General features: G+C 46.4%; 1 protein-coding gene across 2 annotated transcripts in view; it reads right to left on the minus strand.

Annotated features, from left to right (window-relative positions):
- The window catches only part of IFT80 (intraflagellar transport 80), a 1,621,792-nt gene that overhangs the window by 1,571,797 nt on the left and 36,343 nt on the right, over window positions 1-13,652 (minus strand). The window lies entirely within an intron of this gene.

The raw sequence follows: 13,652 nt of genomic DNA on the forward strand, positions 1-13,652 counted from the left end.
ATTACCCAGTACCTTAGAACGGAATACATGGAAGCAGGGATTGAAATAGATGGGGGTAGACATTTGCTATCCTTATATGCCGATACACTTTTATACATTTCGAATCCTGAAGATAATCTGGAACTGCTACTAGAAGCTATGGCACTTTTTGCAACACTGTCAGGGATTACAATAACTACGGATAAATCTGCTTTATTCCCGATAGCAGGACTATGCGGGATAGAGCGAAATAAGCTACCCGTGTTTGCCCTGCAATGGAAAGTGTGCATGTTCAGGTATCTGGGGGTTTATGTGTACCACGACCCAGCAGAGGAACACATGTATAACACGCACCAGGCTCTAGAAGGTTTCAAGGGCTCTATGAAGTTCTGGGCTAAATTAACCCTCTGAGTGATGTGAAGGGTGGCCTTGCTGAAGATGGTGCTACTGCCTAGGCTGCTACACTACTTTGTGAATGTCCCAATTTACATATCTAGACCCTTTTTTAAAGACCCTGGAGAGCATCTGTAGAGGCTTCTTGTGGCAGTATGGGCGGAATACAATAGCACTAGCAACTTTATACAGGCCATACGCAGAGGGGGGCATCAGGGTCCCACATTTTGAACTGTACTATATAGCGGAACAGCTGCAATTTGTAGTAGATTGGCTTGCAGATGACCCTACTCCGGACACAATGATGTTTCAATCCACAGGGCAGAGCTATTATCTGAAAGTTACTGTTGTTAAGGAAGCCTCACGGCGGATGATGGTCACACCTAGTGTCCTTAGGAGTGAAGGTATTAGACAGAGCCATGGCAGTGACTGGGCTGACGGACCCAATCTCGACGCATATTCCATTGGTCTTGGTGGTGCGTCACTCGTTTCAAGCAAGGGCGGGTGTACGTATGTACTGGGAAGCCTGTAGGGTGGCCATCATAGGGAACTTGTTACAAGATACTGTTTACATACCCTTCTCAGAGCTGACAGGGCAGACTGGCATCCACCCGGGCCAATATATACTACATAGCACGATCAAGCGAGAGATCACATGCGGTGGCACGCATACAACGAGTTAATGGAGAAACATTTGATAGTGGATGTCCTATATGATGTAGCAGAGCGAGGACATGCTATATCGATAATATATGATCTCCTACTGTCTAATGGCCCTGCCTCCCCTTTAGGCATAAGGAGCAAATGGAAAGAGGATCTAGGGGTAGCCTTCACCAAAGCACAATGGGTGGGGATACTGGGATACCACAAGAAAGTGTCAAGTAATGCGCGACTGCAGCTTACATAACTGCTAGTGGCACACAGGGCATACATGATGCCTCCGCGGATCTCACAGTTTCCGGGCACAGCGGTGCAGGGCTGTCCCAGATGCAAGGCGGTAGATGCAGGGATGCTACATATGTTCTGGGCATGCCCAGTGGCCGGGTCATACTGGCGGGAGGTGGTGAATAGACTAAAAAGGGGGGGCGGGGTAGAATTGGATGAGCTTTCCCCGAGGGCTTGCCTGCTGGGCCACTTTTCACATCCCAAAAGCTGGAAACATGTTACAAAGTTAAAGGATCTGCCGTATAACCTGGCCAAACTAAGGATTGCGATAGCATGGAAATCGTCCAAGGGCCCGGGAGTAGAGAAATGGTGGGGGTGGCAGAATAAGTGGCATGGAAAAGGGTGGTGTGGCGGGAACCAAGAGAAGGACACAAGGGGAATCAAAGAATGGAAAGTTTTGCTACAAACCTTGTTCACTAAGGAAGTTGTAGTAGAAACAGAGGTGAATTGACCCTAATGAGAATGCAAGGTGTTTCTAACTGTTTGATAGATGGAGCATTTACAGTATAGTAGCATAGCAGGCAAGGTCAGTGGGTGGGAGTTGCGGGGTTGGGGGAGGGAATAGTTAAGGGAATGTTAGTGTAAATGATATGCTATAATGCATGACAGTTGATATGATACAGGAGTAAAGACATTCCCGGACATAAACATATATCATTAAAAATCTATAAAATAAATTTAAAATAAAAATACAAAAAAATAAAAAGGAAAACCTCACCCAGTGACTCCACTATTGAATAAGTGCCTGGCCATTTATCCTGTAAAGCTCTAGGCCTTATAGGGTTCATGATCAGTACCTGCTGGCCTGGTGTAAAGTTGACAAGGGAAGCTTTCAGGTCATAGCAGTGTTTCACCAGAGCTTGGCCAGCTTTCAACTTATCACTAGCCTGACCCAACAGGAGAACCATTCTCTTCCTTAGACCTAGCACGTAGTACCCCTACATTGGTAGTGATAGGAAGAGTAGGCATCTCCCAAACATGCTTGACCCAAGGGTTCCCTTACAGAGAGACCAAAAAGAAGTTCAAAGGGGCTGAAGCCAACCCCATCTCAAAGTACCTCTCTGTAGGCAAACAACAAGCATGGGAGAAGGAGACCCCATTTTCTGGGCTTCTATTGGACCTTTCAACTAAGCCATTGGTTTGGGGTGATATTCTGAGGAAATCTTGTAAGTAACCCCACACTCCTTCCACATGACTTGCATGTACTTGGACATGAAGTTGTTGCCCCTGTCAGACCCAACTTCTTCAGGGAAGCCAACCCTAGTAAATATGCCAATAAAGCTTTTGCAACTGACTTGGCAGTTGCCTTTTTTAATGGGATGGCCTCAGGATACCTAGTGGCATGGTCGACCAGCACCAGGATAAACCTATTGTCTGAAGAGGTTTGAGGGCCAAGGGGGCCAACAATGGCAATCCCTACCCTCTCAAATGGTACCCCCATTGGTACACCTGGGAGTGGTTCCAATGGAGCTTGGATTGTTGTGCCACTTTTTCCAGATAACTGCCATGTGGCAAAACTCCTGCAGTGACTTTCTACCTGGACCCCCATCTTGTGCCAGTAGAAGTGCATGGCTAACCTTAGCCTGGTTCTATTGATGCAAAGGTGACCAGCAAGGGGGACTTCATGGGCCAGCTGCAAGAAGAAGGGTCATACATGAAGGGGAACCACCAACCTTCACTTGGTCTGCTTCTGTAGACTCTGTGAGCTCACTGTAGAGGAGCCCACCTTTCCAATAAATCCTGTGCTTCCCAGGAGGTTCACCCTCAAGCTGGGAGCAGGCCTTTCTCCTTAAGCCTTCCAATGATGGGCACTCACGTTAGCCCTTACTAAACTCAACCCTATCAGGACCACCTTCAACCAATAAACTTTGGAGTTCAGGATGGTCATGTGGGTTATGAATTTCAGGCAACACCTCTTCCTAGTCAGGTTCAGGTGTTTGGCCAACTACCTCCACCTCTGTGGTAGGTGAGTTGGGAATGTTTTCTTTCCCTCTCTTGTCTTTCTCGACTCCTTTAGCCTTGCGTTTCCCCTTTGGCTTGGGCTTGGCTTTGGTCTTGGCCAATGCAGCCCTTGTTTGTTACCTTGTGCGTGGTCGCTCTGCTGTGTCACCCACAAGACCTAAGTCTCTGAGATCATTCCCTAGCAGGACCTTACCTGGGACTTGCCTCAGACAATAGCACCATTTATAGTAAAATTTACAGGCATTACTGGGAACTTGAGAGTGGGGGACATCAGCTTACTTGGTGGGCATCGGGGTGCTCTGGCAAGCTTATTATAACCAAAGTTCTGTCTGGGAGTATAACTCCCACTGCCCTAACATTCTATTGGGACTTAACATTGTTTTTTCTTTTGTTTGTGCCTCTTTTGGGGGGACGTTTTATCAGATCCCCCACCCTACTTATCGTTGTGCTTCTCCCCCCCACCCCGCATCCCATCTCCTGCTTACCAGGAGTAGTCTTGTCCTTATGGGACATTGTGCGACACCCACACATCTGCTGCACTTGCCAGCTTCTTATGATCTACTCCTTTGAATCAGCCAAGTGATTCTTAAGCTCAGGGGAACAGGATGCAAAAATATGTTCAAGTATGACTAAACATATACCCTCAAAGGTGGCGACCTTATAGCCTTCAACTCAGCCAGTCAGGTTTTTCAAGGAATCATTAACATAGAACACCCGAGTGTTACCTTCTTTCTTTTTGTATTCTCTGAATATCTTTAAGTATTGAGTAGGAGTCTTCCCAAACTTTAAGATGAGAGTTTGCTTCAATTTTGCAAAATCTACTCTATCAGTCTTAGACATTTCCATATGGACCTGCAGCCAGAATAGGGTAGTCAACTGAGCAGCCATGCAATCTTGTCAGCATCCACAACCTCTTGGACCTCACATGCATGCTCAAATGTAGTCAGCCAGTCCATAATGTCATTTTTCTCATCATACATACTGAGCAGAACTTTAGGAAATCTTGGATGAGAGGAGGACCCAGACGCATGTCCAGATCCCATGAAGGAGCCAGTTGTTGCCTGAATCTTGGCCGGCTCCAACTGGTGATTCCTGTCGTTCTGTTTTTATGCCTGATCAACTCTCAACTTTGCCATGTTGACCTCAAGCTCCTTCTGCTTACACAACAGTTCTTGCTTCTTGAATTCAAGCATGGCTTCAGCATCAGAGCTGATAGATAAAGCTTGGGACTCTACATCATCCCTTTCTTCATGGCCCCCATGGATGGGTGCATCGACAGCTCTGCTAGAGTTTTCAGTGAGAGCAGCACCTTCTAAACTCTCATCCAAGGTAGTGGCATGGAGTTGCACCTCTTGCCAATCCATGCTCCTTTGGATCATTTCACTCTTTGTACCTTGAGCAGATAAGCCTCTCTCAGTACACATACTTCTCAGTGTTTCTGACTTGGAAGCATTCATGGTTATGTTGGTTATTGCTTAAATGGTTCAAGATAGGTTGTTAGCCTTTACTCTTACGTTAATACTAAGGTCACTTTGTGTCCTGGGTAAGTGTAATTTATGTACCTTTACCAGCGCACAACACTGGGTACCTTCGATCCTATCCCACCGCTGTAGACCAATTTGTTAAGATGGATTTCTGAACTCTGACCTGTGGGCAGAGATTCAGAAGGCCAGCCTAGTTTCTTGGAACAGGGTAAACTTCCGGACAAGCCAGACCAATCACGGTAGCATTGTCGGCAGTCAAGACTAGGTCTCTGGAGGAGTGAAAGTGATCAAAAGTCCACAATGAGCACACAAAACAATACCATAAAATTACTCTCAGTACGGTGTATATTAAAAATGTATATACATTTATTAAAGGCCTTTTAAGTCAAGCACAAAGTAAATATTAAGCAGTATTAACAAAACCAACACAACACTAATCTAACAAACATATATACAGTCGGCAATGGCGTAAAGGAATAGTACAGTATTGATCCACAACCTGCAAAGAAAAGGGGTCACACAGTGCGAATATCATTTAGGCAGTCCTTCACCACAATTCAAACTCTAACTAAGAGGCAGTCTAGTCCCTAACATGAGTGGAGCCTTGAGCTCAAAAATACTCTGTGCTGGCGCACATGATCGTGCGGTTAAGTCAAAATGGGGTCTCTTCAAGGGGCTGTAGCGACTCAGGAAGGTGGGTGAGGTAGTGAAGAATAGGTTCCCACTATTCGAGGAGCGTCTCCCCAGGAGGGCAGAACAGGATCCAAGAGTTGGGAATAGTTTGGTAGCAGAGGCTACCTCGATAAAGAAGAGTGGCCCTCAGGGGACACTCATGCGTAAAAATGGATGGATGCGCCGGGGGCCACCGGTAAGGGTTCCAAGTACTCACCGACCCTTGGCGCACTCCGGACCAAACTTCGGCAGTCAAGTCCACTTAGGTTGCAGTTCCAATCCTGCAGTTGCGCGGCTCTGTGGCTTTCAGGGGCTGTGTTTCAGGGATGATTCTGTGGCGGGACAATGGTGATTTCTCCGCTCCTGATGAAGGGATCAGGCCAGTTCCACTGCAGTGAGTCGGAGGGCACAGGGGGGGCTCAGCAGCAAGGGACCCACGAAGTTCATCACCACAGCTGGGCGACACAGTGACAGTGTATGCTTGTGTTCAGGCATATGCTTGTGTTCAGGCGTACTCTCGTAATTCCAGACCTAGGAATGATCAGTGTATGAAACAGTGCCTTATACCCAGAGCTTACATTCTCCAAAAGGCTCAAGTAAAAATTCTAGACAATGGCGGTTCCAGGGCACAGGTCCTGTATGAGCTGGTCAGTTCACTGGACGGTCCAGGAACACTTCCAAAAAGGCTTGCTTACAGGTTAAGTTGGAGGTGCCGAGAATAGTTGGTCACACTATGCCAATGGGTCAAAGCGCCCTTGCAGGCCTTCTGGGTTCGATCAGAAACAGGGAGAAGGCCAGGACAACAGCGGGCTCACGGTGACAAACCTTTCAGTGGGTCACCAGCGGTTTCATGCATCTGCTTCATTGATTCAGGATACTTGCCTCCTTTACTAAGTTCGGTGTGAACTCAGAAGATCGACCTGGAATGGGTGTAAGATGCCTTCTCTTATGCAAAATCTCCTTTGCGCCAAAATGAAGAGAAACCAATAGGAGATCTGCTCACATACAGCCATCCCAGACTTGGACCAATCACAGGCCACGGTGGTCCCAGTACACCAGACATCCTGGCACCCGGGATGTGTATTGGAACTAGACAGTTCAAGCCCACATCCTGGAGGCACACAGACAGGGCTTACAGAAGCCCGTGAAAGCTTCAGTTTGCGCAGGCGTCTGCATGACCAAATAAGGAAGGCTAAGGGACAAAATGGCCAAAGGACAGAACAAAGGTCCTCGTGGCATGGCCATTTTAGACACTGAACTGGGCCAAACATGGTAAATGCAGTTGGGACCATTGAAAAGAGTTGAAAACACATGAAAAGTATCAGCTGCCACCAGCTCTGTCCAAAGCACACTTGTACATTCACAAAAAAAAAATCCTTTGAGGGTGGCTAGGGCCTTAAAAATGAAAAAGGGACCCCAGCACACTATAAGGTACTTTGTGCACTGATAAAATGTTACTAAAGAATAGCAACAAAGTGAAAGACTAAGGGAAACAAAGTCTCCCAGTACTGACTGTCTTAAGGGCATGTCAGTTTCCCCATAACAAAATGAGCAAAAGCCTAGCGGAGTACAGCAGAAGGCTGGCCTCCACTGGCAAAAGTCAGGCCCAGGGTCTGATGGCCCCTCAGCCTTTTGGGCCGCGGCCAGGCCGAAATAGTCCCTGGGAGGTGGGGGCCGGTTTCTGGCCATGCCTGGGATGGTGTGGAGAAGGAAAAAAAATTAGAACAAATATATATTGTTTTCAAATGTTCTTGTTTCTTTTCAAAAAGCCTTTCATCCTTCTTTTCCTAGGGCGATAAATGAGTACCAACACAGGTTGTTTGATATTGTATGCATATTTGTTCTATAATAAATTGCTTAAGCATAAGTGCTATACAATAACATATCATTTGGCTTTGGACGTTTGCTTGGATTCACAGTAACTTGACAATATGGCTATATACACAGATATTTATGATACATATGGCGATCCATTCTTGTATGAAATGTATATCAATCACATTAGTGAAATCATAACCATATTTTTCGTAGTGTACGCAACGATGCTATTTGATGCCACTTCCTTTTTCGTCAAAGGGTGAAAGGCATGTTTCATAGCTTCCCGGGATGTCACTTTGGGGTGGGGTCAAATAACATCACTTCCTGTGATGTCATCAGAGGTCAAGGGTCGTGAGGCAAGGGGTGGGCCACTTTTTTTTTGGGTGACCGTGCCTATTTCTTGTCCCAGTCCGACCCTGGTCAGGCTAGGGTGGTTAGACAACAGCAAAAGCTTGGGGGGACTGGTGGGGGGTTCACAACTGGAGGGAAAATTACCCATAAATGGAAATCTTTCCAGGGCACAGGTATGGTTTTCACATCAGCATAGATCCCAGGCTAATAGAATCAGTTTATTGCCTGTGTCTTGGCTGTTCCTAACGGATGACCTGTTAAGTGGTAGTGGGCAATATCTAGCACCATCCTCTTGTGACTTTTAGGCACCATAATCTGAGATCTGGGCATAACCTCAGAGCGAATATCACCTCTATAGAGTAGCCCATGCCTTAGAAAGAAGAATGTTCCCCCTTGCAGTCTTCCCTCTTCTTCAAATACCACATGTAGAAAAGGCTTTGCCAGCTTGGGCTCATTCCGTTGGGAAATGCTAAATCGAGAATTATTTCAGCTTCCTCGTCAAGGGTTCTTGGTTGTACTGCCTCAGGATGTTATTGCAGAATCTTCATCTGCCTCCCCAAAGCCTCCCCCCCATCTCAGTGTTATCCGCTTTCCAGAATACCTCCATTTTGGGGAACAAAGCTTTCTCTAGGATTCCCCAAGCTATTTTCTCCCCAACCTTCATTTGATATGCCTCTTAAACACTGTTTGAATTAAGCTCTTCAAATCACCTCTGTGGTCAGGAAATATTACGCATGCTAGAACGTCTAGGCCTTATCGCCAAGCTAGGCCAGACATTTAGGCTAACCCAGTGTAGGTGCCTGGGGGGTGCGGGAGGGAGTACTAGAAACAAGTCAGTGGGAATTTTCCTTCAGTCTCCAGGTTGTACTAATTCCCACCTGCTACTACATAGGTCAAATCCAATAGACTTTTTGTATTTACTGATGGAGCGGAGGCTCGATTCCTACGTTTTTAAAATCGTAGGGTTCCCCAGTTTGCGTCAACTGAGCCCGACCACATGACCCCCCCCCCCCCACCCCCCAACAACACCATATTTGAGGAACCGGGAATGAGACGCAGACACAGTGGACTCGTGATTGTGGTTACACATTTTTCTTAAATGATAAAGGGGTTGGGAAATGCCTCACTGTCCCTAATCTAGGACATAATTCCCTACCTCTACCAAAACCAAGGGTGTGTCCTGTGCCAAGATGTCCAGAGTAAAAATGTCCTGTGTCCGAAATACTATCCTAGACCTTGCATTCTAAAAGTAACTCTAAGGTGTTAAGGGTACTGTCTGACTTGAAAAGGGCACAAACGTTCAAGTTCAACAAAAAGGTATAACTCCAACAAATGTTCCAAATGGATAATGTTAACAGTTCCAGGGAAGGGCTCCCTTCCCCAGGTTTCTCTCCACAAAACAAAAGTTCAAAAGAATAACCAAGTTCTTTATAGCCCAAGAGGATAGCCCCTCCTCTTGGTGTTGCAATCCACTTCAGGGGAAATGACTCCCTTATCCACGTCTTTTCCACATTCAATTCAATTATAAATCCTAAGGGCATGAATCTTCCTTGGCATTCTCCTTTTCAAGGTATTACAACTTGGGTGTGGCTCCCAGACTCGCAAAACACCTGGTATACTCTCCTGCAATGTTTTCTCATATAGTTCCTACACAAACACCTGGTATACTCTTCTGCAAGGTTCTTTCTATAGTGTCTTATGGTGCGAATCCCATATCCGCAGTTTGCCTGGTATACTCTCCTGCCAGGACTTTAAATATAGCTTCTTAACTTTGGGTGCGGGTCAGAGACTCGCACAGTTTGTGAGGCCTCAGTCTTTTCCATATTCTTCTCATGTATTGGGTCCATGAGCCTTTGCTTGTCAGGTTGTGGCTTTCTTTCCACTCATGAAGTTTTCACACTCAATCAACTCATGTATTGCTTCCCATGCTGCGCGGTATTCGCTATGAAGCGCCAAAGCGTCCCACCTCCTCCTGCTGGGGTCACCTGTCTGCTGTAGTTGCTTCAGTGTAATTCGTGCTGCTCAGCTGCTGTTCCTCGCTGATGGATAGGTGGAGCGTCCCACTCCCTCTTCACCGTTCATCTGATTCCCTTTGTCCTCAGTCAGCCTCGCACTGTCTCTGGCCTCACACTGCCTGACCTCTGGTTCTCCAGCATACATGGAAAACAGTTCCTGGAGTCCTCCATGTTCGGGTAGCACTTCTCTGGCTTTCCCCTTTCAGTCTGGTCTCACCTGCAGTCCAGCTCATCCCAGGCCTTGAGTCTGGCAGGAGGTGCCTGCCCCAGTCAGCATCTCTCTCTCTTCCTTCAGCGGTCAGGTTTTTAAATCTGGCATTGTGCACTTCTCTCCAGTGATTAGAGTACAGCGTAGGCTTCAGTGCTCTAGGGATCCTCACAACTCCATTCCTCTTCTTCGTCCCGGAATTTTCAAAGGATTTATATACAGTGGATTTGTCAAGAAAGGCGTTGGGATCAGGGGGAGGCGGGTCAGGTGCTACAGGACTTGTGGCGGCAATGTGCAGCTGCTAACTACATTTCCCAAGAAAGCTTATGAAAGGGGCCCCTACGGGTCCCTAACGTCTATGGAAACAAGGCGAGTCACCACACACGATAGATATGCCAGACACAAGGTTGTATTCCCAAAGCTAGGGTTTATTGCAAAGCAAAAGTCTCAGTTGGCCAACTCGGTCTCACGCCCCGCGACGTGTATCTCTAGACCTCGAGGGATGCAAGAGAGTGAATTACGTACATCAGTTACATATATACAAAATGCATATCAAACAATCAGCTATGACATGTAGAACACCCCCCTTTTATTGGGTTTCTTTGAACTTGGTGTGATGATGGACATCTCCGACAACTATGACACCTTCAAACATCTATTCTAGTGACAATTTGCAATTTGTGAGTGCGGAGGCATCTTTCAGTTGTTGAATAGAACACAGCGTTTCTGTTCTTGGAAGCGAGCTACATAAGGGGGTGGGGGAAGAGTTGCATTCCAAACCTTGCTATCTATTAGGTGCTATTTGTGTCCTGGGAGCCGACACGCTCTAGCTGGCTCAGCAAAGAGGGGCCGTAAGGAAAGCATAATTCAAGCCTTTAGCTGTATTATTCTAACATATTCTACCATATAACGAGACTGGCTGGCAGCTGCGAAATGATTAAATGCCCTGCAGCTCTGCTTCAGGGCTACATTCGGGAGGGAGCCGGGCATTCTTCCTGGCGCTGCCTACGTTTGCATTTCAACAAACTCTTGTTATCCTCACGGCCCTGCGGCCTTGTCCTTTTTACGTGCAGACAACAATGTTTTACAGTCGATCAGTGTAAGCGGAAAATATACTGCGAAGCAATAGGAACAGAAAGCAATGAGCAATGGTTAGAAAACAAAATGGCGATTCTTGTTACATCAAAATGGCCGTTCAGTGGCAAACTCGAAAACCTATATTCTGTCATATCGTGCATGAGACGTTTGGCCCACGGCAACCAAAATACCTTTGCGGTCACACAGTAGAGGTATCCATTTTTCTAGACTGACACTTAGGCCAGGGACACGCGCACATCTGAGCGTAATCCTGGAAGCCGTCATTAGCCGCCATCCGCCCGTGCCAGATGCAGAATATTAAGAGTCGGCACAGGTGGATGCGGCGCTCACAGCAGCAGCAGGGAGGACAGGTGGTGCAGCGTCGAGACCTGGATCAGAGAGCAGCTATCAGGGCCATGCAGCGGTGACTTTGGGGAGCCTGGCACATTGCAGCGTCTTCACATCTCATCCGGGTAGTCCCATGGGGCTCCCGGACTAAACTGAAGCAAAACTACTCGCCCTGTTTTGCAGTCGCATTCATGAAAAGTAGAACTACTCACCCTGTTTGCACAGTGTTTGATTTCTGAAGTTTCAGTCATGAAATAATGGTGTTTTGACCTCACTTGTGAAAGAACAAATGGTTACACATGTTTATTGTGGCCCGTCCTCACAAACTGAATGGCTTTTGAAACATGAGAAATGCATAATTGTTGGGATGCCATGGCTAAGAGCTACTAAGAAGAATTAGTACTTATCTAATAATGAAAACTAGCGTGTGTTGAGATGAACACACAGACAGCTAGTGGGAGGGGGTTGCACTATATGGTTAGGTTGCTGATATTGTGTTCCATGTATGTTGTGACTGTTCACGCAATGCTTTGCCTATTAGGCCATGAGTCATGTGTACCATCACATGCGGAGAACCCCAGATGTTTGTTTCATTTTGCTTACCAAGTCTATGTTGCTCCCAGCTCACCCTCATGTTCTCATCCCAGTTGTTTGTGTCATGCTAAGCAAAAGTACTAGGGGAAGTTTGAGAGGTGTTTGGTAGATTTCAGGTATAGGTGGGTTCAGGATTACAGGCAGGTTAGTCAAGTTAAGTTAAAGGCAGGTATTTGTACGGTAAAGTATGTTCTTTCCCTACAATACCCCCTACCTATCCACTCTTGTTCCCCTAACCCTCTTTCCAGTTTCCCTAAACTTCCCCTTCCTATCCACAACCTCTCTCTAATCCCTCCCACCCCCAATCGGCTGCCACATGGTCCCCTGTGGTTTTAACATCAGGAACCTGTGCCAACCACTGTGGGAGGGTCAATCCCATTCGACTTTTGTGGTTCGGGAGAGTGTCGATACACTCCCTTGTAGTCTTGACAGGATTGGTAGTCAGATCTTGTCATTCTGTTAAGCAATGCGTCTCACTGGCGCTGCGTACCCGATTTTCCCGATAGTTGTGCTGTTGTCGCCAGACTGTCTTTGTTTTTGTTCAGAAGTTAGTGCAACGCAAGAACCCAACCCAGGACCCACCAGGGTGTGAATGGGGAGTCCTGAATCAATTCCCCACGCCACGGGACAGCTCTTCCTAGATTTTTGTGGTGCAGGAACAGTGCAAGCACCGACTGGGAAGGCCAGGCTGTGTTCTTATGTCCAGTCTATGTCTCTGAGAGGAATGCGCAGCAAAGCCGTGGGAAAACACCAGCACGGATAGAGGCGCCACAATCCAGTCGGGGAGCGAAGGCGCTAGAAAGCACGAGATGGGCGACCCCCTCAAGATAAGTGGAACCAGGTGGGTGGCACCTTGCAGGGCGAGCGGTGTGACACATTCTGTTAGAGTTTTGAAGGAAGCTGTCTGAAAGTTTTGCGGGTTGCTGAAGGGGATTATCACAATATGCCATTAAAGCATGAGGAATGAAGGGGATATCACTAAAAGGGAAAGGCGGATACCATGACTCATCTGATGAAGCCTGTTCCTCCCCCTTAGTATCGCCTCCACTCATGTGATCCTACCTCACAAATGCACTCCCAGGGTCAGTTAGTGACTGACGTCCCCTGGCCACATGAGAAGAGGCTACCTCCGGCAAAGCAGTGATGACACCAGATTCATCAGAGCACCCAACAATTGTTTCTTCTGAGATGGTATTAGACTGGATTTTTTCCCTTTGATGGTGAATCCTATTGAGTAGACTAAACTTGGGAGACACTCAGGGTGATCAAATCAGAAAAGGTTGTCCCCGACGAAATACCATTATAACAAAATAGACCCTTCTGGTATATACATTATTAATAAGGCAATGTATTCACAGCATTTAAAAGAAATACAAATCTCATCAGTATTCAACCGGTATTGATAGACCTATTGAATTAATCAGTCTCAAACAATCACCTTAAAAACATTGTTTTTAAACTTTTAAATTGATAAGTATAAACTTCGTCATTATATATAAAAATATCTCATTACAAAACTTCCAAAGTGACAAGTGTGTCCCAAATTAAATGACTTGTGCATAGAAGCACAACAGAATTATTCATTCATAATTGTTGTATACCAAACACTTAATGGTTATGTCCTCACTCTAATGTGGTACACGCAAAGGATGATTCTGTTACTACTAAGCTATTACCATATAGTTTGTAGATAGACTTTAGTGAGTGAAATAGGTTAACTGTTGTTTGTGTGTTCTCTAAGCATGACTATCAACTTGCCTGTTAAGAGCCAATCGTCTAAATAGGGATAGACTGGTATTTGTTCTC

Source organism: Ambystoma mexicanum, chromosome 10 (genome assembly GCF_040938575.1).
Source record: "Ambystoma mexicanum isolate Mex_15411 chromosome 10, UKY_AmexF1_1, whole genome shotgun sequence".
Lineage (NCBI taxonomy): Eukaryota > Metazoa > Chordata > Amphibia > Caudata > Ambystomatidae > Ambystoma > Ambystoma mexicanum.